General features: G+C 42.2%; 1 protein-coding gene across 2 annotated transcripts in view; it reads left to right on the top strand.

Annotated features, from left to right (window-relative positions):
- The window catches only part of LOC147446715 (P-loop containing nucleoside triphosphate hydrolases superfamily protein), a 223,318-nt gene extending 222,450 nt beyond the window's left edge, over window positions 1-868 (top strand). Inside the window, exons 28-29 of one of the 2 annotated variants that reach the window (XM_086525883.1) lie at window positions 432-596; window positions 728-868. The gene's annotated coding sequence lies outside the window, so the exon portion shown is untranslated. The remainder of the gene's footprint in view (window positions 1-431; window positions 597-727) is intronic. The other variant, XM_086525880.1, reaches the window with a different exon arrangement.
- Window positions 869-22,646: the final 21,778 nt, after the last annotated feature.

The following is a 22,646-nucleotide window of genomic DNA, read 5'->3' as shown; positions in this document are numbered from 1 at the left end:
TCTTGTTGCCTGCACAGTGCAGGACTTGATTAAAGTTGGCATCTTGCTGGCAAACTACAAGGACATCTGGGAAGGATCTAATGCATCAAGGAAGGCGGTGCGTCATAGCAATAGCTGGTGGTGATTCTCAGTGGATTATGGCCTGGGTAGAGTCTTTATTAGCGCATCAGCAGATGGATAAGGATCTCTTAGTACATGAGGAGTGTGATTGTGTTTCTATTGGAACAATAGCAATGATCTTTATTGGAAATGTAGAAGACTCTTGGGCAGTTTCAGGGACAACATTTGGTGAAAACTCATTGAAGTTCCAGCTTAAATGTACTCTGATGTAGCTCATACATGTCCATTTAGCTCATGGTTTCTTTAGATCAGAAACTTATGCAGTCTTATGAGTTTCTCTGTTTTATTTTGTTAATTTTCTGTCCAATTAGAGGAGGCTGAGCACACGAAGGGGTTGAAGGGGTGCATCTTTATCTTGTGGGACAAGCTCTCAAGTGTGAATACCAATGTGAATACACCAGGTCTTTCAATGGCATTGTCCTTGTTTGAGAAAAGTTTGGTGGTATCTCAGAGGCTGTCACCGCATACCGGAGCCTGTCAGTGACTTACAGACCATTCTATTTTTTTAGCAGATAGGATAGGGACTGATGTTAGCATTTACTGTTGCTCAAGGCTATTCAAATTCCTTCCAATTGGCTCATGGAATATCATATGATTTTGTATGCAGGTAAGGGATGGTTTAAGCCATGAGCAAATCGTGGCTTTACTGTTTATGATAGCTTCTGTAGCTGAGGCTGTTGTGGAAGCTTCGAGAGCTAGCCACCCACAATCTAGGGTGGATGGTTGCAATGCGAGCTGTTTCTCCTGGAACGTCCTCTGCTTCTGGTTTTATAGTTGGGTGGAGGGTTCAGTACTCAGGAACTCTTTTGCTATGGTCGTCTCTTTGCCATGCAAGCTCACCATTCTCAAGTCTACCAGCTTTTAGCAAACTTGAAAAAGGTGCTGAAGTTGGTTCGGTTCGCGAAATGACAAGCAGTGCAACATAGAGACAATTATGTCTGTTGTCGGTTGTTGGTTCTCATCTATTTTCTCAAAAACGGTATAAATGATGCACGACAGCTTTTCAATGTTGAAGTTAGAGAAGAATGGTTTGCAGTTGGAAAAAGGGGCTGTTCCTAATTTGTCACATAAGTTGAAATGAGATGGTGCATGGTTTACTCAAGTGCGTAGCAAACTTCAATGGCCATCCTTAACCTGCCACCAAGCTCAAAACCAAAATCTCATACAATGCAGTGACCCCACAAAGGAGCTCTCTACATATCACCAAGTTATACAGCCTCTATAGGAACATCTCCGTGAAGATTGTGTCAAAAGACTTGAGATATCTAAGAATCTAACCTCAATAATCACTATTTGAAAAGAAAACTGTGATCTAGAATGGATTATCCTCCTGAAACCTACACGTCCTTAACTCCAGATCTGCACATTCAGCCCATCTTTGTATCTCACGCTCAATAATATTAGACACAGCCTCGCCTCTAAAAGACCGATCATGAAGGTACGCTACTCGTTGGGAAGTGTTTGATTTATGTATCAGCTCTCACGAAAGCCTTAACACAGCGCTGTTAAAGTTTGCACCATATCTTTTTTAAACGTGTGCCAATCATGTTGTCTGCCCATCTGTGGATTGTACAAAATGTTTTACCACGAAACTGTCATGCTCATCAGTCTAGCTATAGCATCTTGCACCAGTAGTCCCTGTGAGAACCTAGGAGTAAAGAGGACTAGGGGGGAGGGCTCGAATGGAACTATGTAAAGCTCAATTACATTTTACCTTCACGTGAAGAAGTCTCCAAGCTTGCAACGTGCTGAGAGGTAGTCAAGGATGGGGGGTGTGAAGATGTCTCCAAGCCTGCAATGCTCTACCTATAACCCAACCTTTTCTTCCCTACTCGTAATGGTTGTGTATATAAGCTTGATGAGACCCATAATATTGCAAAGCACCTGTTTATTCTTTTGGCATGTCTTGCTTTGCTCAAGGCACGTCACCCTCACATGCAATGGTTTATCAATTGGCTGAGTCTGTGACTAAAACTTCACAATGTGAGATCTGCATGTCCCCTTATCACCTCCCATTGGTGATTAGGGTGTCTCACCTCCACCCTCCCCATGCTACTTTGCTCTTAATAATTAGCAACCCTCTATTTCAACCAAAGAAATAGTCCCATTTTTCGAAATGGAAGTAAGATCCTCATATTAAATGAACAAGCAAGACCTTGCTTAATATATTGAGCACAGCTTGATCGTCATCTCTATTGTAAAGGCCCCAAGCCATGTAGACATGACAACTCACTTGTAGATTATCATGGTGAATATGTGAAATTGCACTCTTCAAATGAATGGTTTCATCAACCCATGCTCCCCCTTTTGTCACAAAGTGATGGCATGGCATGGCCAACCAATCGTAACAATGATGCGGCATTTTTGTACAACCTGCTTGAGTATCGTGTTGCAATTTGCAATGAAAACCACAAAAATTGGGTTGACCTCATAGTTAACCCCGTGAATTCTTTTTGGGAGCAATAATGTAAGCGGGTTATGCAAGCTCCAAGTGTTGTGAGCTTTGTTCAATGTGAGGTTGTTCGATTGGGCCCCAAGAGTGGAGGAAGTATTGTTTGAGGTTTCTCGTCCAGACCATGTTGAGAATTGAGTTAAAAGATAGGCCAGAAATTGGTTTAATTAAATGGAAAGGGTCAACTAAATTCGTTTTTTGTAAGGGGTTGTTCCCACCACACAAGCATGCCATGTACGTGCACCTACACAATTAATTGACTTACCAATGAGAAGGAGCTTGAAGGATCAAAGTAAAGTTTGAGGAGAGGGCTGTTGAGACATTCTAGCAATTGGAAGAAAGGCTCTTTTATATTGCAGTGCAAGCAAAAAAATGATTGAAGATTGGTCTAATCATGAGCTAGAAAATACATAAATACTTGTTGAAATGCCCATTTAAGTATGGAGTTTGCTCTTCAACCATCTTCTATGGGTAGTGGTATCTTTATTCTTCTTAATGGGTAGTGGCGTCTTGAATTTTAGGCATGGGGTCTTGAGCATTCACATTTTTCCAAAGCCTACATCAAGTACAACCTGTTGAAATCACAATATGGTCTTTATTCACTAAAGAGCATTTTATATAAGTTAGCTACATGCCAAAGATTTTGAGTCTAGTAACGAAAGAAGATGCTTTTGAGTCTATTCTCGTTAGGCTCCATGACCAATGTGTACAATTGCATTTCTAATGCAATCATGGAATGTTCACAATAGCTCCAAAGTGCTGTAGTAAGATGGTCTGTGCCTCTTGTTTAGTGCAAGTGTCAAGATGGTGCATGATTTTAAAATTATTGCTTCAAGCTTGTGATTTTAAACCTATCATAAGTGAAAATGGCATGCATGGCTTGTGGAATTGTTTCATTTGTAGTTATGCCTTTCGAAAACATTGCTCCTTGTTTGATGATGAAGTTCAATTTAACTCACTTGTTTCTTTTGCCTAGATTTGAAAAAAAAAAAGGGGGCATACACTTACATCAATTCCTTGTGCAATGTGAGCATGAGGTTGGCTTAAAGAATTTTAGGCTCGACTTAGGGAGCTTGGCTCGTGTGGGACCAAACATGTGGCAAGAGGATCTAGGTGAGGAGTACAAGAGCAAGAAGCTTGCAGAAGAGTGAGGGCATTTGACGGAAGACATCTAGTTTGGACCAAAATTGGATATGAAGTGGAGTTGAACCTTTTAGGTCCATCCCATGGCGACATTGAGTTCACCCATCAAATTGCTTGTATTTTGTATAGGTTAATCCTACCAAGCAAGGCAAGCATGTGTGTGCACACACATACACTTAAAACAATATGATTATTAAGCAAGTCTCCTTCAACTAGAGGAGTTAGGGGCTCAAATGAAAGCCTATGCAAAGGACTTTACTCGCATGCAATTACTCACTCAAATTTTGCTGTTTCTTCTTTATGAATGACTCATATTGATGCAAATTGCACACAAGAAACTATCTGTCCCACTCTAATCGAAGACTCAATTAGCACACATACATAATCAATGCAATTGATTGCCAACAAATTTGAGATACAAGAGATCTGATTGGTCCACCAAAGGGGATAAATACAATGCAGTTACATATACATGCATTAATTAATGTTAATTAGTCAAGAAGGATAGTGGCTTGATGAATTAATCCAATCAATGGACATGCTCAATGCTTGGTAATCAAGCAATGATCAAAGAACTTATTCACTAGTAGGGATCTACTAGTGATTAGGAAATACCAATCACCTTGCAATTTGATATCACTCAATAAAGAATTACGGAAGGTAATCTAGTGATGCATGAATTAATTGCTAGTACATGTTAGGGATCTTGGATTTATGCACGAAGTTATTCAAGATAGTACCTACAAAATAGAGAGAGTATTTCATTACATCAAGAAGTGTGTACATTGGATGTTCTCTTGCTTAGAGAGGATAATAGGTGGCACACATGCACAACGCATAAAGGTGGCTCATTCTAAGCCTTATATACTTTCCAATTCATCTTCCGCATCAGACACATCACATATTTAGTCTTATAAAGCTTACATATAAGCACATGAAGTGGAAAGGAGATTCACATGAGATGGAACAAAAGTCTACACCCCACATCATTGTTGCACTCTATGCATATATAGTTTTATGTCATGTTCTATTCATCTCTTATTGTGGACAACTGTATCACACATGATAGTTTAAAACTTGGTCTCATAAGTCTCTTTGGAATTTTCCATACATTACTAGTATGTTTCATTTGGTTTCATTTTATTTTCATCTCATAAGTCTCTTTGGAATTTTCCATACGTTACTAGTATGTTTCATTTTCATTTTATTTCCCCCTAAAGGGGCTATTTATGCAACACTATAACATTTTACCTATTGTTCTTCCTCTCTTAAAAAAAAGAATTTATTTGAACTCTATGTAGAAACGGAAGCCACAAGGGTTCCTAAAAGAGAGCTTCTGAACTGCGTTATTCATGTGATGTTCTTCTAGAAGAGTGATACTAAGATCTTTTTTGAATGATGTTCCAAACGATTGATTTTCTTGAAATTTTTGAAATTTATCTTGATTGTAGACCAAAGCTCTAGTACAATCCCAAGAATCAAGAAATCATAAACAACTTTAGAGAAAGAGAAAATAAAAACGCAATGTGAGATTTTGATCTCTAGCAAATTACTAATGTTGGGACCATTATCCTATATCGGAACTCCCTCAAAGCTCCAAAGTCAAAAAAAATATCAAATGATATGCCTTGTCTGTACATTGGAAATAATATCAATTGATATTGTGTATTGAAAAGTATATTTATTGATACTAGAGCACTCAATATAAATAAGGAACCATCTACTGTCAATCAATCTAAAGGAATTGATATTGTGTAGATTGTAAAATATATTTATTGATACTAGAGCACTCAATATAAATAAGGAATAATCTAGTATCAATTGATCTAAAGGAATTTTATATTGTATCCATTTCTTCTTTGGACTATACACTTTTTCACATTAATTCGAGAAAAATTTATTGAGATTAAGTAACTATATACGTGGCAATATGTTCTACTCAAATTTTTATTTGGCTGACTAAACTAGTATGTGGTTGGGTAAGCATTGATACACCATTGCTACATGAAGGCATTTAATGACAATTATAGAATAGAACATGACGTGCATAAAATAGTCAAAATGTCATATTTAGATTATGCTGACTAATCCCCATTAATGCTTAAACCATGCTAAAAAGCAAGTATTTATAATCATGAGACATAAATAAGTTGATTCTTTATCTTTAGGACATATCCTTATGGCACTATTATGGAACCCTAGCATAGAAAAAAACTAATTCAATACCTTTCTATTGGGTAGAGAACTTACTAAAGGGAACATGCAACATAAGTGTTGTATATGAGGATTTTTAGCCCACTCATTTGTATGTATTAAAGAAAGGTAAGTTAGAAACTTATATAACTATCACCCATGCATAATGAGTTGACATTTAATCTTAATGATGATGCAAAATTTGGTTTCTTCTAGTGATATAGTGGCAACAAAAGCAAATAGATGCGATATATTACTAGATTATTAATCATTGAATACTCCAACAAAGAAGAAACCCTACCAATGTCCTTTCTAGGATGAAATTTTGGATCCTATTGTAGGTTACAAAAAGTATAGATACTCCCCTCCCACCTACAAGGAAATGGTTTGGTAGATATTGTCAATGGAGTGTTGCAGAATTCATATTGTGGAAGAGTAGCCAAAGGATAAGGACATGTACTTGAAGAAAGAACTATGGGTTTGTGGAGTGCCTCACAAATCAGCGACCCAATTTACTCCTTTTCATTAAGTTTATGGTAGAGAAATTGTGCTACCTATCAGTGTGATTCTTCCATCGTTAGAGTTTATTTCAAACCATAGTAGAAAGGAATAAGAGCAAGCCAAAGAGAGATTGGAATAAATGCATAGCTTGTTAATGAAGTTTGTGAGGATGTAAGTAAAAGGAGGATCGATGCATCCAATGAGAGGATAAATATATATTTTTGTAAAAAAGTACATTAGTGATGAAATGCAATGTTTCCTTCGACAATACCTTTCATAAAAAGCTCCAAGCTAAGTGGTTGAGTCCTTTTGTTGTGCGTAAGCTGTTTGATACTATGTGCTATTAGGAAAAGGATTTGAATGAAGGAAAGGAAAGATTCAATGGCATTAGGCTCAAGCCTTACATGCCATGAATCATGTGATGAGTCGATGCATTTACGTGGAACACGTAAAAGTGCCCCATGCTTGTTGGGGGCCAAGGGGATTCACCATTAAGAATAAGGAGGCATAAATGCATGCATGAAGTACCCCTTTGTTACCCCTGTATAAGAAAACATTCTTTGTAAAATACACCTTTCCTCCCTTGTATAATCCCCCTCCCTTACAGTCCCAACCATATAATAACCCTTGGTGAATCCCATACAGTCGGGGGGGGGGGGGGGGGGGGGGGGGACATATGTGTCATTTTGCATGGGTGACAATTGTGTGGGATGTATAGCTTTATTGTTATTTACATACAAAATGTGCACTCAAAATAATATAACTAGGTGCATAAAAAGCCTAAACAAAAGTGTGATTTTATCAAATTTTGGTCATTAGGGATCTTGGACTCTCAACTATGAACCCACTGAATAAGAAACTACATGTTGCACTAGACTACGATGGTGGGTGCAAGTTTGGTAATAGATATGCCTCTGTTACAAGGTGATGAGTAGTGACCTTTGCAATTTCACTTTTCATCATCTTGTTTGAGGTGTGGAAGTCAATGTTATTGAAGTTTTCTACAACGTAGCTAATCGAGGGTAGGGTTCCTAAAGTGTTCCCACTTTTGTGTATATGAAAGTATGAGAGATTCTCCATCTTTGAAGCATTTTTTCTTATTTTTACGCATTTTTGGGGGCGAGACACAATGAAATTTCAATTTCCCTCATCGGGATTTTAGTTGCCCCTTTTCAATATTAATACATCTTTCATGTGTGCTATAGTGGGTTTTGAGGTTTTTTCACCATTGGATTACTTTTTTTTTTTGGAAATGACGAGGGGTTTTGAATGATTTGGCTTTCAAATTATATCCTAGGGGTTGTGATGATCCATAAGATGTCTAGTCGCATGTAGTTGCAGATGGGGAGAGCAACTAGGTATTTGGTTCATCTTTTGGGTGAGAGGATCATATCATCACATCCCATTTGAGAGTAATAATCTTTATCCTCTTTTCATTGTGGTGCCATTGGAGATATTATAATAAATTAAAGATATGACATCAAAAAACTTGTAGGCACTCGTCAAAAAACTTAACACTAGATTGGTAACATGACACTTCTATGTCCTTGGACACGTTAATGTCCTTTTAACCAAGAAATTTCCTAAAATTATTACAATGTCTGCCAATGAGTTCTTAGAGTGTTTGATATCCAGAAAGATAGCTTATGAGCTGAAAAAAACTTGGAATTTCTTTGGGCTACAAATTCCAGCTCTAGAATAGTCTTTCGTGAGCATTTTCCAACCTAACCTATGCCAAAAAAATGGTATGTTGTTTTTGCACATTTTTTCATAAAATTATTCTTAGAAATTCTCTTAGTGAGTTCTAGGGTGCTACATAAGTATCATTGATCATTATAGAAGTTTTCAAATGCTTTTAATGCATGGATATTTTGTGTATTTGAAGCTAATGCCTATTAATGAAAATCAAGCCATGCAGATTTATGGGCAATTTTTACACTTTGATCAATTTTTTGGCAACGTATGTGCACTAGAAAGGAAAGTTTGATTGTGCACATAGAATCATCACCATGTATTGCATCTTTCTTGAGGTTTTGGGCACGCAATGCCCCAGATAGCTAACAACACAAAGTTGAGGAAAAAAATCCATTAAAAAAAAATAGGATTCATTTCTAGTTAGAAATGTATTATGTCCAATATTGCTCAATTCCTTCAATGAACATGCTCAACTTGTAGCTTAGGTTCGAACCTAAGCATACAATACTAATTTGGCTATAAGTTGATCCTTTTCAAAGAGATTGAGATAGCCACAATGTGGAAGCCAATTTTTTCATTCGTGCACTTTTTGAGCTTTATAGTTATGTCTAGAATTTCATTTTGTTTGAATCTTTTTGATGCTTTGTAGATGTTAGAATGAAGGTGAATTACCAAGATGCATTGATATAAAGCATATATGAGTAAATCTGGGTGTGGTCATACAAACACCGAAGATAGATGCAAAATGCAAAAAATGCAACTTTTTTGTACTTAATTGTATGCACAATAAAAAAATGTGGGGCTATAGCAACCTTATACTTACATTAGGAACTCATTTAAGTTAATGGAAAAACTAGATTAGTTGCGTGAAAAATACTCTATGTGGTGTAGCATGGGGTTAACCGTAAAAATATGTTGACTTTAGTCAATTGCAGCACTACATTGGATTTGGAAGCTTGTCACGATGTAGGAATCAAGAAATATGCATGATACTTATTTTATCCATGTAGGATGGGTTCTTAGCATCAAGCTCTTGTAAGGACACTTGAACCTTTTCACATATACAAGGAGTAATGAATTTTTTTCCAAAACCCAAAAAGGACACTTTTATGTCCTGCTATGTTATCAAACTAGTGTTAAGAAACATTGGAGAGACTTACATCACTTGAAGAGCCTTCACATGGCAACACATAGAAGCAAAGAACTAAAATGTGAGATAAAAGAACATATAAAGCTTGCAAATACACAAACATAGTGTCATACGCTCACTTGAGTTCTTCTCATTAATCAACTTGTCAAAATAGGTTACAAAAGTGGCATGTATGCTTTGGTTAAAGTTTATGATTTGGTCCTTGGCAATAAGTGACTCAAGAGTTAGCAACTATGTCTTCCCATGACATGCATTCACACCTTAAATCTAGCATTTAAATTATTCATGACTATTCCTGGAATCTCTGTCTTGCGTGTGAAAAATCATGTATGGAAGGCCTCCTTGAATATCTACATGAGTAAAGAAGGCAAGAACATGACCCTCACATAAAATCCATTAAGGATTTTGTTGGTTGGTTGCCCTAATGTGTCATAGCACAATCATTTTTTTCTTTTCAGAACTGGCATCTAAGGTGCATTGGTCTATTCTGCTCTAAACATGTGAGCATAATCTGGGCTGTTTTGATTAGCGTGGTGCATGCAAGATCATGGATGCCTCAGTAGGTTTGCATGGTACGCGTTCACCATGTAGTCCTCATTGACTACCCTATCCTCTGGCTTGTATGACCTCCAATAGTTGAGCCAAGTGGTGCTTGTTTGCATAAGTCTTTGATGTGAGGGTTGGCTACATGCTAGGTGTTGGGCCATAGAGGTTCTCCACATGCTTGCATGCTACCTCATTCTCATGCTTCACTTCTACTTCACAAAAACATGTATGAAGTTTACAAAAATCATAATCAAATGCATGCTTTCCCAATTTATCTACTTCCCATTTGAAGTTCAAGTTAACAAAGTGAAACACCTTAATCCTTATGCATGAGCTTACAAACATAATAGCTTCCTTTTGATCGGGTCAAACATGGCATCATCCAATACATACATTTTTAGCACTAATAATGCTACCATATATGTGGTAGTGATGTGTGTGAACATACTTAGGACCGTCGGCACTTTTTCCCTCACTAGGAGGTTTTCCTCCCTGTACATAATATATGCACCCATCACTCTAGGGCTACATTATCTTTCTCCCAGGGTGTCCACAAGGAAATATCTAAGATAGCATGTACGAACAAAATAAGGGATTCATAATTAGGTACATTTACAAAAAAATGTACTTACATAAAGGGTTTTTTTATTGAAAAAGTAAAAATCTCCATACATAAGGGCTAGTTTTTTATACAAAAATGCATACATAAGGGGTACATATAATACTTGTAAATATCCAGGTAAGGAATTTTTTAAATACATTTTTTTGCATGTGCTATATGCAATATTTACATAGTGGACTCCCTAGGATCTTTCTATTTGCACAATAAGAAATACACTCTTTATTGTGTGCCTTGAGATTCTTCATCTTCTTCAAGTTGTGTGTGCATCCATGCAACCCTAATTCCAACAATTGTTATCAGAGCAAGTTGTGTCTCCTTGGGCATAGTCACCAGCATTCCAGCAACCCCTACTCACTTTCTCCAATGGGTATGATGTATTTTTAAAGCTATTAGTAATATATTCCTCTCACATAATGTGAAATTGCATATAAAAAAGAGCTTATGTATTTCTTTTAGCATTGGAGATGAATTTAATGTTAGTATACCTGCAATGTTCACCTACCAATTTTGCCCACCATCATATATGTTGCACGGTTTGTAAGGGCCCCATATGCCAATAATGCACATATATTTGGTGGATTCTAGCTTACATGCTGTTGAAGTCTTTATTTGTGATCATGAATGGTACTAGGCCATATGTACATGTGTAGCGTGGATAATGTATCGTGCTCTCTACAATGGGTGGTCCTCAGTGCAATGTGCGTGACAATCTCACTCAATCAGACTGAAAAGAATGGAAACAATAGACGTCAATTGAGTTCACAAAGACACAACAGCATACCAGAACATATGACTCGACTATCTCAAAGAACTGATACAGACTCTTGCGTGGCAGCACACTCAGCTCCAGCCTAAGACTCACAGGTACAATGGGGTTGTCGAGGCTCAGATGTGCAGGGATGGTGAAGACGTGCTCTATGTATAGACTCACTCTAGACGTCTATGTACAAGATAATCTTGACCAAACCGCTACTACTCATATATACAACCATAAAGAGCCACCAAAGGCTCATAAATGACAGCACATAAGTCTATCTCCACTAGGTGGCGATGGTGACCTGGCCACGATGTCCACCAAACCACCGTATCCCTGCCACGTGTCACTGCCCAGCGAGTCCGTCTAGTGTGAACCGACCAGACCAAAGACCAACTATAAAGTCCAAACTGTACTAACTGTCCTGTGAAAGTGACACTGTAGCCTGCTATAGGTTGCCCGCCACAAGACCGCTTCCCGTCCCGAAGAGCGGAAGTCAAGAACTGAAAGATCGGCAACCAGGTCTACTACTGGTAAAACTCCAAAAGGTGATATCTACTGTTGGTGGTCGGGAGGAGGAGGCTGGTAGAAAGGTGGGTGGGGGGTAGTGGCCATGAAGAGGGTACATTGGATATGGAGTGGCCACGCCATGAGCAGCAGCAGACTGAGTAGGGTGAGTAGGTGGAAACCCAGGAAAAGACTGAGTAGGTTGAGAAGGTGGGACAGGTGGAAACCCAGGAAAAGACGGAGTAGGCTGAGATGGTGCAACATGTGGTTGGAATCCAGGGAAGCTGTAGAAAGTGCTGAGGGAAAGAGGTGGATTGGGAGGGGGAGGCCATAGAGGGTCCATGAAACTGTGATGAAGCCGATCCTGCTGGCTTAGACTCCATAGTGGTAGGATTTGTTTTCTCATCTGCTTGAGAATCCCCTGAATGGGCTTTGGAAACATCCATCTGTATCTGTATCTGTCCTGCCATAGCAAGAACTTGCGTAGAAATCGGAGATGTAGCTATAGCTGTATCTATGTTTGTGAAATGGCTACAGATTGGTATTTGGCACATGAGGGACACACTGTATGTACCAGAGGAGAAAGGCCCTGAACTGCGGCCATATCATTTGCCTCTTTTAACTGTATTTGTTGAGTGCCGATAATATGTTTGAGGTCCACTACATGTTGAGTGAGAATCTTTATGCGATCTTGAGCCTGAGCAATTAACATGTCCCTATCCATCGATCGTTGAAGGTGGTTGTGCACTTCCCTTTGCATATTGTCATAGACAGCTCGGTGCAGATCGTTGGTACCTTGTAATGAGATGGTTGCATCCATAATCGTCGAAATGGCTCTTCTGTCCGCATCTAAAAGTCTGTCGGCTTGAGGTGCAAAATTGGCAAACATGTCAGGTTGCCCAAATGTAGGTGACCCAGAGCTAGATGCCCCTGTAGTATCCCTATGTGCCCCTACACTAAGAGTAGTATGTGGTGTTGCCGACACAATTGGAGGGTGTATTTTGGTGCCTGCAACACTACTCACAAGAGCTGGCGTAAAAGTAGAGGTGGCCACAGAAGTAGTCATTCCCACTCTTGGTGTTGCAGTATTGACGTCAGAGATTTTGACCTGTGATTCAGAGAAGGGTAGTGTTGCTAGCTACTCAGTCGAATCTTTTTGTACTTTTGCCCTCTTGCGTAAGGTGCCTTTCCCTTTGGCCATTTTGGAATGGCCTTGTTCTTGTTCTTTGGCTTCATCTTGTAGGGTGACAACAACGGTTGCATCTGCCTTTTGCTGCATAATTTGCACTACCCAATACATAATAGGGGTTGCATAGCAATTGAACCTCTTCGCTTTCCCTTTACGTTGAGACCGAAATCGCTTTGCCCTGTCCTGTAGCGCTCTAAACAGCAGATGGTGAAACGGATACAGCAGGCAGTGGCAGAGACAAAAAAAAAGCATCGCATATTCCTGGAGAAGATGGAACTACTACTTTTTTTGATGCGTGCAGTAAAAAATAATACTGTAAAATTGAATACAGCTGTCGACTCCTGCGATAGTCTACATTTGAGTGCAGCAACAATTCTTGGCACGCATTTGCAGTGTCTTCTGGGGAGAGATTCGGGAAGGTTTTGGTGGCGGGCAAAGGTGCCAGCACATTCAATATTCCCATAGCCTATCCGATATCCTCCACTGTAAGTGTAATTCCATTTAGCTTTGGAAAAGTAAGCAAGAGGGCACTTAGCTTGGCACTGGAGATTGTGCAAGACAAATTGGCTTGAGCCAAATTTTGGAGACCCAGGTGTATCATTTGCTGCTGAGAGAACATTTCTTTGAGTGCCGGGTTTGGCGCCTGTAAATGATAGATCATTAGTAAGGGTACCTTCGAGATGGCACCAGAAGGGCGACGCACCTGCAGAGTGGTGACCTTGCCAGCAGTGACTGATTGGGGTGAATCTTCCTCAGAAGATTCTTTTGAAAGTTGCTCTGAACTAGGAGTATAGTCTGATTTATTGTCAGAGCTATCCCCAGAGGAGGCAGAGGACTCTCCCTCGGACTGTAGGTGCTGCTCTCGATTCCGAGTACGAACCATCTTGATAAAATATGCCCGAGAATCTGCAACTGATGAATCTAAAAAACCTGTGTTCTTAAGTCCTCACCTAATACATATACCACCGTAAACCACATTGAGATACAATTTGCAATTTGCGAGCCCAACCAAATACATGTAGCAAGGTCAAGATCCAACTGCCATCATCAAATTGTATCTCGCTTATGGCTGGCCAAGGAGCACGGAGATAGGAACACTGGGAGATGGAGGGAGGAACACCTGGCAATGGACAAAGGCGATGGAAGCTGACTTGATTGAAGGAAAGTTCTCTATTTGAAAATGCAATCCTAGCTAACGCAATCTTGGTTAAAAACCTACTGCGATGTTTTTGTTTTTTATCACCAATTGTGATTTTCGTTGGGCGCTGATTTTCGCTGCATTGGAATGTAAAGCATGGTAAGTATGCTTTAATATTATATTTTATTACATGGAGGTGGTGGAAGCCACGGGCGAGGGCAGAGGGGAAAGGCGAGGGCGAGTGGCCAAGCCCGGAGGGCGAGGGCGAGGGAGAGCGCGAGGGCGAGGAGAATGGGCGAGGGTGAGGGCGAGGAGAGAGGGGGAGGGGGAGGTCGAGAGGTGAGGGCGAGGGGAGGGGCAAGGGGAGAGGGCGAGGGCGAGGGTGAGGGCGAGGGGGAGGGGGAGGGCGAGGGTGAGGGGAGGGGCGAGGGGAGAGGGCAAGGTCGAGGGGTGAGGGCGAGAGGGGAGGGAGAGGGCGAGGGCAAGGGCTTGGTGGCGAGGGTCATGGTAGCAAGGCGAAGGGATGTTTCCGGGCGAGGTCACATGGAGAAGTCGAGGCAATCGAGTAGCTTCTTGGGCGAACCAGAAGCAAAGTGAGTGAGTGAGAGGACATCAGAAGCACCAAACAGGCAAAGGGACTAGCAAAGCAAGAGCAGGGAAGATTCACGGAATGCGGAAATCATCTAACCTCTCTGAAAGAATCCGTGGTAGATAAAAACGCGAAGTAAAATTGCCAAAACATGGTACCTTCATAAATACCCAATTCAAGAACAATAAGGCTTATATGCATAGCAAAAAGAACTTAGTGTCACTTGAGACACTATAGATCAACAGAATTTTGTTCTTTGTAAAAAGGCATGAGTCGGGTTGAGGTAGTGGGTAGGTTAAGGTCAAGACTAGAATCATACTCACCAAAGCAGAAGAGGGGTTACATAGGATACAGACCGAGAGTGAAGGAGAGAGTTTTCCCAATTCTAGAATCAAGCCCATTGAACGCAACAGAGTCAGCAGAAGGAGAGCTGTATAAGGAGAGGGTGTACGAGATAGTGATGAAAAAGAAACAACAGAAAGAGGGATGTCGAAGATAGTGATCCCAGAGTCGGCGAGGATCACACTTGATTTTATACCGTTGATCGTCAGCTTAAGCATGATAGCATTTGATCCTAGATCCATTGACTAAAGGTCGCACAACTCCTTTGAGGGTGGCTAATTGTACAGCCCCTTGGGGTAGAATCTCCATCACCTTATATGGTCCTTGCCATGCTGGGACCAACTTCTTTGCTTTTTTCAGATACTTAGCTTGATAAAGTAGCACCAGTGCTCCTTGCATTATTTTCGGCTTTCTAAGATGGCGATCATTCCAAGATTTGCGACGAAGCTGCTTTGCTTCCAAAGCCAGAGAAGCCAAACTTCGGCTTTCATCCAGAAGGAAAATACGAGAGACAGATGCCGACCCAAATCTCCATTGGCACGCAGACTACCGACTCGCAGAGATCCTAAGTTGAATTCGAAGGGTGCTATCGCTTCCAAACCGAAAGCTAATTGAAATGGGGTATGATTGGTTGTGGCTTTGAAAGAAGTTCGGTATGCCCAAAGGGTGTCGTGGATAGCTTGAGCCCAAGTCGAAGGATGAAGATGACATGCTTTCCGTAGAAGTGCTATCAGAACCTTATTAGTGCTCTCGGCTTGCCCGTTTGCTCTAGGGTAATAGGAACAAGATTTTTGGTGAAAAATCTTGTAGTTGGCAAGCAAGGTTGAAATCGTTCCATTCACAAAGTGACTACCCCTATCACTGGTGATTTCCAAGGGACATCCAAACCGGCACAAAATATTTTCGTAGAGAAACTTGGCTAACGTAGTCCCAATGCAATCAGTTGTTGCCAATACCTCTGCCCACTTTGTTGCATAATCTGTGGCCACTAGGAGATACTTCCGATTGCCTGGTTGGGCGGAGGGAGTAATTGGACCTACAAAATCAATGCCCCATCTCTCAAAGGGCTGCCATGCCATAGAGACCTGCAGAGGACGGTTTGATTGCTTGCTTGGTTTAGGACCACACTGCTGACACACATCACATACTTTTGCATAGGCAATTGGATCCCGAAAAACATAGGGCCACCATAAGACACACTGGAGAATCTTCTGGGCAGTAATATGACCAGGGTAATGGCCACCAGTGGGACCATTGTGGGCATCCTCCAAAATATACTCGACTTCATGAGGGGAGACACACCGCCTCAAAACACCATCCTGTCCTGACTTGTATAGCTGGCTCCCAATCAGAGTGAATGGCCTAGACTTCAACAACAGTCGTCTCTTCTGCAGTGGAGAAGCGTTCTCTGGGTACACACCAGTAGAAAGAAGATGCAAAACATCGCCGTACCATTCCGGAGTGGTATCCACCTTAAAGAGACTGCTATCTGGGAAGTCATCAGCAACCCCCATTGCTTCTTCACCCATGTGAATGCGAGAGAGGTGGTCGGCAAGGACATGATGTTTGCTGGACCCGAGTACCACTTCGAAATCAAATTCTTGAAATAAGAGTAGCCATCGCCATACTCGACCTGCAACTTGCGGCTTGTTGAGCAAATAGCGCAGGGCATGGTGATCAGTAATAACTGTGAAGTGGACCCCTAATAAATAATGCCGAAATTTTTGTAGAGCATACACAATAGCCAAACCTTTCCTTTCTGTGGTGCTCTGCCTTGGTGAGTAGACGACTTGCATAGTGAACAGGGCGATCCAGGTTGTACTCCTTTCTAGGCTGAGTCAGCACAACCCCCACAACCAGTTGACTGGCATCAGTATGCACATGAAAAGGGAGAGACCAATTTGGAGCTACTAGGATAGGCGCTTCAGTGAGGCGTTTTTTGAAGTATGCAAAAGCTTCAACCTCTGCATTCGACCATTGAAAGGGAACAGTAGCACTAATTAGGCGGGTTAGGGGTTGAGCCACCTATGCATACATGCGTATAAACCGGCGATGAATGCCTGTATGGCCTATAAAGCTTTGCACCCCTTTTGGGCTAATGGGAGGTGGTAACTTTAAGATTGCCATGATTTTCTCTGGGTCAGGCGCTAACCTTTAGCAGACACCACATGGCCTAGAAGTGTGCCCTCAGTGACCAAAAAATGACATTTGTTAGGATTTAGCTTTAGGCGTGCCTCTCTGCACCTGAGGAAGACAGCAGAGAGCTGTGCGAGGTGTTCCTCTAGATTTTCCAGTGGGGTTGAACATTGAGCACCTGAGAAGGTCAAAAAATCATCCATGAATATGCGAAGATGATCCGTAAGCAGAGGACAAAAGATGAGATATACCGCCCGATTGAAAGAAGGTGGAGCGTTTTTCAAACCAAAAGACATTCTAGTGTATATAAAAATACCCCAGGGAGTCACAAAGGTCGTTTTCAGCTGATCACCTGGATGTATGCCCAATTGATTGTATCCACTAAATCCATCCATGAAACTGTACAATACATGCCCTACTACATCTTCAAGCACACGCCCAGTGAAAGGTGTGAAGAAACCATCTGGGATAGTTACCTTATTCAGAGCGCGGTAATCTACGCACACATGGATTTTATTGGACTGTTTCTTAGGAGCTATCACCATGGGTGATAACCACTCAGACTGCTCCACAGGTACAATGATCCCTGCCTCTTGCATTTTTTCTAGCTCTGACTTGGCCACCTCAGCATACTTCGGGTTGAGCTTGTAAGCTCGGCCTCCTACAGGCTTAGCCCCTTCAACCAGAGGTATAGTGTGGACACCCAATTTTGGTGGGATCCCCTCCAAATCCTTGTAGGACCAAGCAAAAACATCTTTAAAAGAGTTTATAAAAGAGACAACCTGATTGAGTAACGTGGGATGCTCGCATAACCAAGCTGCTAAGAGTACGTGCTGAGGGTTGTCAGGATCTCCCAGGTTGACTTCTTTGACAGGGTCAGGAGGTGTAGCTAGAGAGGGTGCTTCTGAAGATGAGAAGTGAGCTGCCTCATGGAGCTTCGAGACATCATGTGATGGTGTTTGATCGATTGTAAACTCCGCATACTCTCCTTGTAACCATCCTGGTGGAAGCTCCTCGAAGGGTAAATCTTCAGACACAGACATAACAGAGTGCTTTTGAAGGGGTGGGGCGTCCGACCTGGGAGATGTTAGAGGAAGGGGGAAATCTTTGGTGAGTTCATGCAGAGGAGATTTATTCCCCCTTCGGTGATGTGTTATAGGTTCCCCGAGGCCGACGGCTTCCATCATATGATCATTCGAATCATGAGAATTAGGAGCTAACACACTTACTTCTTCGACTCGTCCACTGTCTGCTGTAGGACTTGGGACATTGGTATCCACCTGAGGAGCTGGGAGAGAGAGTGTTACCAACACATGTGAGTTTTGAATAGAGACCACGTAGTATGGCATCGAGGTGGTAGCTTCTAACCACTGCAGCGCAGGTCTTTGTCAGACCTGTCAGGTGGGATGGGTTGCTCAGGGTCGGGGTTGGACTGTACTGACAATGAGCTGTGATGAGCCATTGAATCCATCCCTCCTTCGAGCCGAATTGGTTGCATGGGGGAGCCAGGAGTATGTATCCACATGGTGTCATTTTCCCAATCATGAAGTGCCTTAGTATGCCGCAACCATGGTCTACCAATCAGCAAAGGAAATCCTCCCTCCACCTGAGGAAGACTGACCACCACAAAATCCAAGCTAAATGTGAAGTCTTGTACCCTCAGAGGCACCTTCTCTACTATGCCCACAGGGTAGACTGTCCTCTGGTCTGCCGATGTAACAGTGAATGGAGCAGGGCGGGTAGGCTGCAGACCTAAGGTCGCCATAGTAAATTCAAGCTTTAGATTGATCCCAGATCCACCATCCACTATGACGCCTGAGAATTGATGCCCAAGAATAGATACAATGAGACGAGGACTTTTGTAGTCGATGAGGGGAGCAGCTGGATATGAAATCATGTAGGACTCCAAAGGCTTCACAGGTAGGTGCCCTCCACTAGGCTCTGCACCAGGGTACAGAGACTGAATTACTAAGAGGGTGTCACTTTTGAGGGTTGCATCTAGCCGGAGCATCTCGTAAAGGGACACTTGTTGAAAGGTGTTCTTCAAGATTGCTTCCGTTGTGGGCTTAGCTCCTACAATCTGGGCCTCCTCGGAAACTTTGACCTGTTGCAAGTTAGCCACTGTTGCTAGGAAGGCTCCATCAATGTCCGAAAGCATAGAGATTGGCCTATTCTTTTCACCACTTAAGGGTTCGACAGATTGATCAGATTACAGAAGTGATGGACGAGATGGTCCTATTGGCAAGCTTAAACCCATGGCTGCTCTTTGTGCCCAAGTGAGCACGCTAGCGGGCTCTGCCACTTGTTGTGGCCGAACTTTATGAGTAGCAGGTGTTGGTTGAGGGGTGGTGTCCACTGTGATTAGATTGATCATTGGGAATGTGAACTCTTGTTGGTTTTGAGTCGGGCCTGAAGATGAGGATGCCCTTTGCTTGGGACAATCCTAACTGTAGTGGTCCTTAGACTCCGAACAATGTCTACAAGGAGGAGACCCTTCAGATAAAGGACACTTACTTTGGTAATGCCCATATTCACCACATCTGTAGCATAAGAGCCGATTAGACGGACGAAACGGGGGACGAGGTGGTCGCTGCTCTTGTTGCTGCATGGAGTTGGAGGCTGAGGTGTAGAAGCTTTGGGGAACTGAAGGAGTACTAGCAAGATAAAAGCTGGGGGATGCAAAGTTGTTGTGCATACCTTGCTGCATAGGTCAGCAGAGGTGGCAACGCGTTTTGATGGCCATAGGGTGAGACCATGTTGGATGAAGGAGCTAGCCCTTGTTGGAGAGAAGGACCTAGACTTTGTTGTATTTGCCGCAATACCTTGATATAGTAACAATCCTTGTCTTCGTGCCTAGATTTTTCGCAGAAGTGGCAATAAGTCCGAAGGGGACAGTCTTGTGGAGGATGTCCTGGAGAGCGACAAGAGTTGCACCATACCATAGCTTTAGTCTCCTGCTGAGACCAAAGCTCTTCTAGCTCTCTCTTGATTTGATCCAAAGCCTCAAGATGCGGTGGTTTCTCTTGTCTAAGAGAGATTGATTTCTCTTCCTGGAGAGCGCCTTGTAGTTTTAGGGCTTCAAGTTCTCTGCGCAAAGTAGTCAATGGATCAACAGGACTACTTTCCGAGAACACAGAGGGAGTCTCTATGTAAGGGGAGTTGTTGAACAACTTCCTAGCCCCCTCTATCCTAGTAGCAACTAAGATGAATTCCTCCAGAGTGGTGTCGGGTCGGAGGCTCTCTCGGAGTTTCGGCTGAGAGGTTATGGGGAGCGCCTTCTCCACCCATTTCTTAACCATGAATTCACCGGGTTGCTGGGGAAGCTTGGCAACCAAAGACTTGGTTTTAGTCATAAGCTCTGCAAAAGTCTCCTCTGGCTGGAGCACCATGTTGGCCAACTCATCCAACACGTTCTCTTGGTAGTCACCTGGCCTGAAAGCTACACAAAATTGTTGTCTTAAGGCTGCCCAAGTTGCAAAATGGTTCTCTGCAAACTGGCTGTACCATTTGTCTGCTAAGCCATCCAAGGTGGATGGAAAGAGTACCAAATAAGCATCTTCTCTCTTAAGACCACGATCCCTACAGAGAGATACGAACCTCCTTGCATGGTCGTCAGCATCTTCTGAAGAAAGTCCTTTGAAGGTGGGGAACTTGATGTTTACCTTGGCCAAAACACTAGCCAACGCCTCCATGGCCCCTTGTTGAGCCTATTGCTCAATAGCCTGTTGTAGCAGAATAGGAGAGAGATTTATTGGAGAAGGTGATCTGGAAGATGTGGAACCCGATGAAGGAATGGGTGATGTTATATGTGGAGGTATGGGTGATGAATTTAATGGACTTCTACTAGGTACCAAAGGTCGTCTTCTGTTATAGTACTTCAGAGGGCTCATTAGTGCGCTTTGACGCTCGACTTACTGCCTTGTATGTGTCATGCAGTGACCACCAATCCAACCAAGCTTCAGGCAAGAAGACCCTTAACTGTGGGTTGAACAACACAGGTCTAGACCAGGACAAGTGAGGATAGTGACTAGACCACCTAGCTGGACCAGGACGAGGAGGACTGGACCAGGGCGAGGAGGGCTGGACCAGGACTAGGAGGGACTAGACCAGGACCAGGGACGAGGACGAGGATTGGTTGAACCAGGGCGAGAGAGGACTAGACCAGCAGACTAGCTACACAATGCAAGCAAGTGGGCGAAGCTAGGTAACAACCAACTAGCTTCATGATTTGTATCTCAACAAAGAGTGAGACTTCATTTGAGGTCCCACCGTGATCGCCAAAATGAGAGCACCTGTAGCGCGGATAATGTGTCGTGTTCTCTACCATGAGTGGTCCTTAGTGCAATGTGCGTGACAATCTCACTCAAACACACTGAAAAGAAGGGAAACAATAGACGTCAACTGAGTTCACAAAGACACAACATCATACCAGAACATATGACTCGACTATCTCAAAGGACTGATACAGACTCTGGTGTGGTAGCACACTCATCTCCAGCCCAAGACTCACATGTACAATGGGGTTGTCGAGGCTCAGAAGTGCAGGGATGGTGAAGATGTGCTCTGTGTATAGACTCACTCTAGACGTCTACGTACAAGATAATCCTGACCAAACCGCTACCACTCATATATACAACCATAAAGAGCCACCAAAGGCTCATAAATGACAACACCTAAGTCTATCTCCACTGGGTGGCGGTGGTGACCTAGCCATGATGTCCACTAAACCACTGTATCCCTGCCACATGTCACTGCCCAGCGAGTCCGTCTCGTGTGAACCAAAGACCAACTGTAAAGTCCAAACTGCACTAACTGTCATGTGAAAGTGACATTGTAGCCTGCTACAACATGCCATTAGTACTATGTCCGGTGGTTGTGTTGGGTGACCGTGGATGGTGGGTTGGCACAATCGATACCACACATGCCACACGCACACTATTATCTATCTCCATGGATCATGGCATCCTATATTGAAGGATAACCAACCCTTTGTATTCTTAGTTACTAGTTGTAGTTGTCTATATCACCATATAGGCTCTATCTTGAGAGTGCATGGGTGAATGATGCCATCACTTTGTAATAGTGTTAATCTATATTTTGATTTTCCACCAATCTAATTTGCATTGTATCTCTCTCTACTCTCCTTGATACAAAATCTTATTTTTTCTATATTTCTTACATGGTATCATAGCTTTAGGTGCTCGTAGCTAAGATTGTACAACTTCTTGTATTACCTTGCAAAATGAATCTCTTATTATATTGGTGTCTTCACATGTTTCTATCACTGCTACTCTACTGACCAACCTTCACAAAAGGTAACCTTAACAGCTCTAACTACACTCCGTGGATTTTCAAAAAATATATAATTTTAGATTTGTATGAATTTCTAGATATAGTGTTGGGGCAAAAATGGTGCTAACCCAATGCCTGCTACAACATCTCATTTAGAAAATCCAAGTCTTGTAAATCCTCCATATGCTACTCTTCTATGTGTCTAAAAGAGAAGGAATGTAGATGCATTGTGCGCCATTGTCATGTGTGTAAGTAATTCTGTTCTCACTTTGATTCA

This window comes from Adiantum capillus-veneris, chromosome 12, assembly GCF_014529385.1.
Source record: "Adiantum capillus-veneris isolate H3 chromosome 12, ASM1452938v2, whole genome shotgun sequence".
Taxonomy (NCBI): domain Eukaryota; kingdom Viridiplantae; phylum Streptophyta; class Polypodiopsida; order Polypodiales; family Pteridaceae; genus Adiantum; species Adiantum capillus-veneris.
This window is presented reverse-complemented; position numbering and strand designations above follow the sequence as displayed.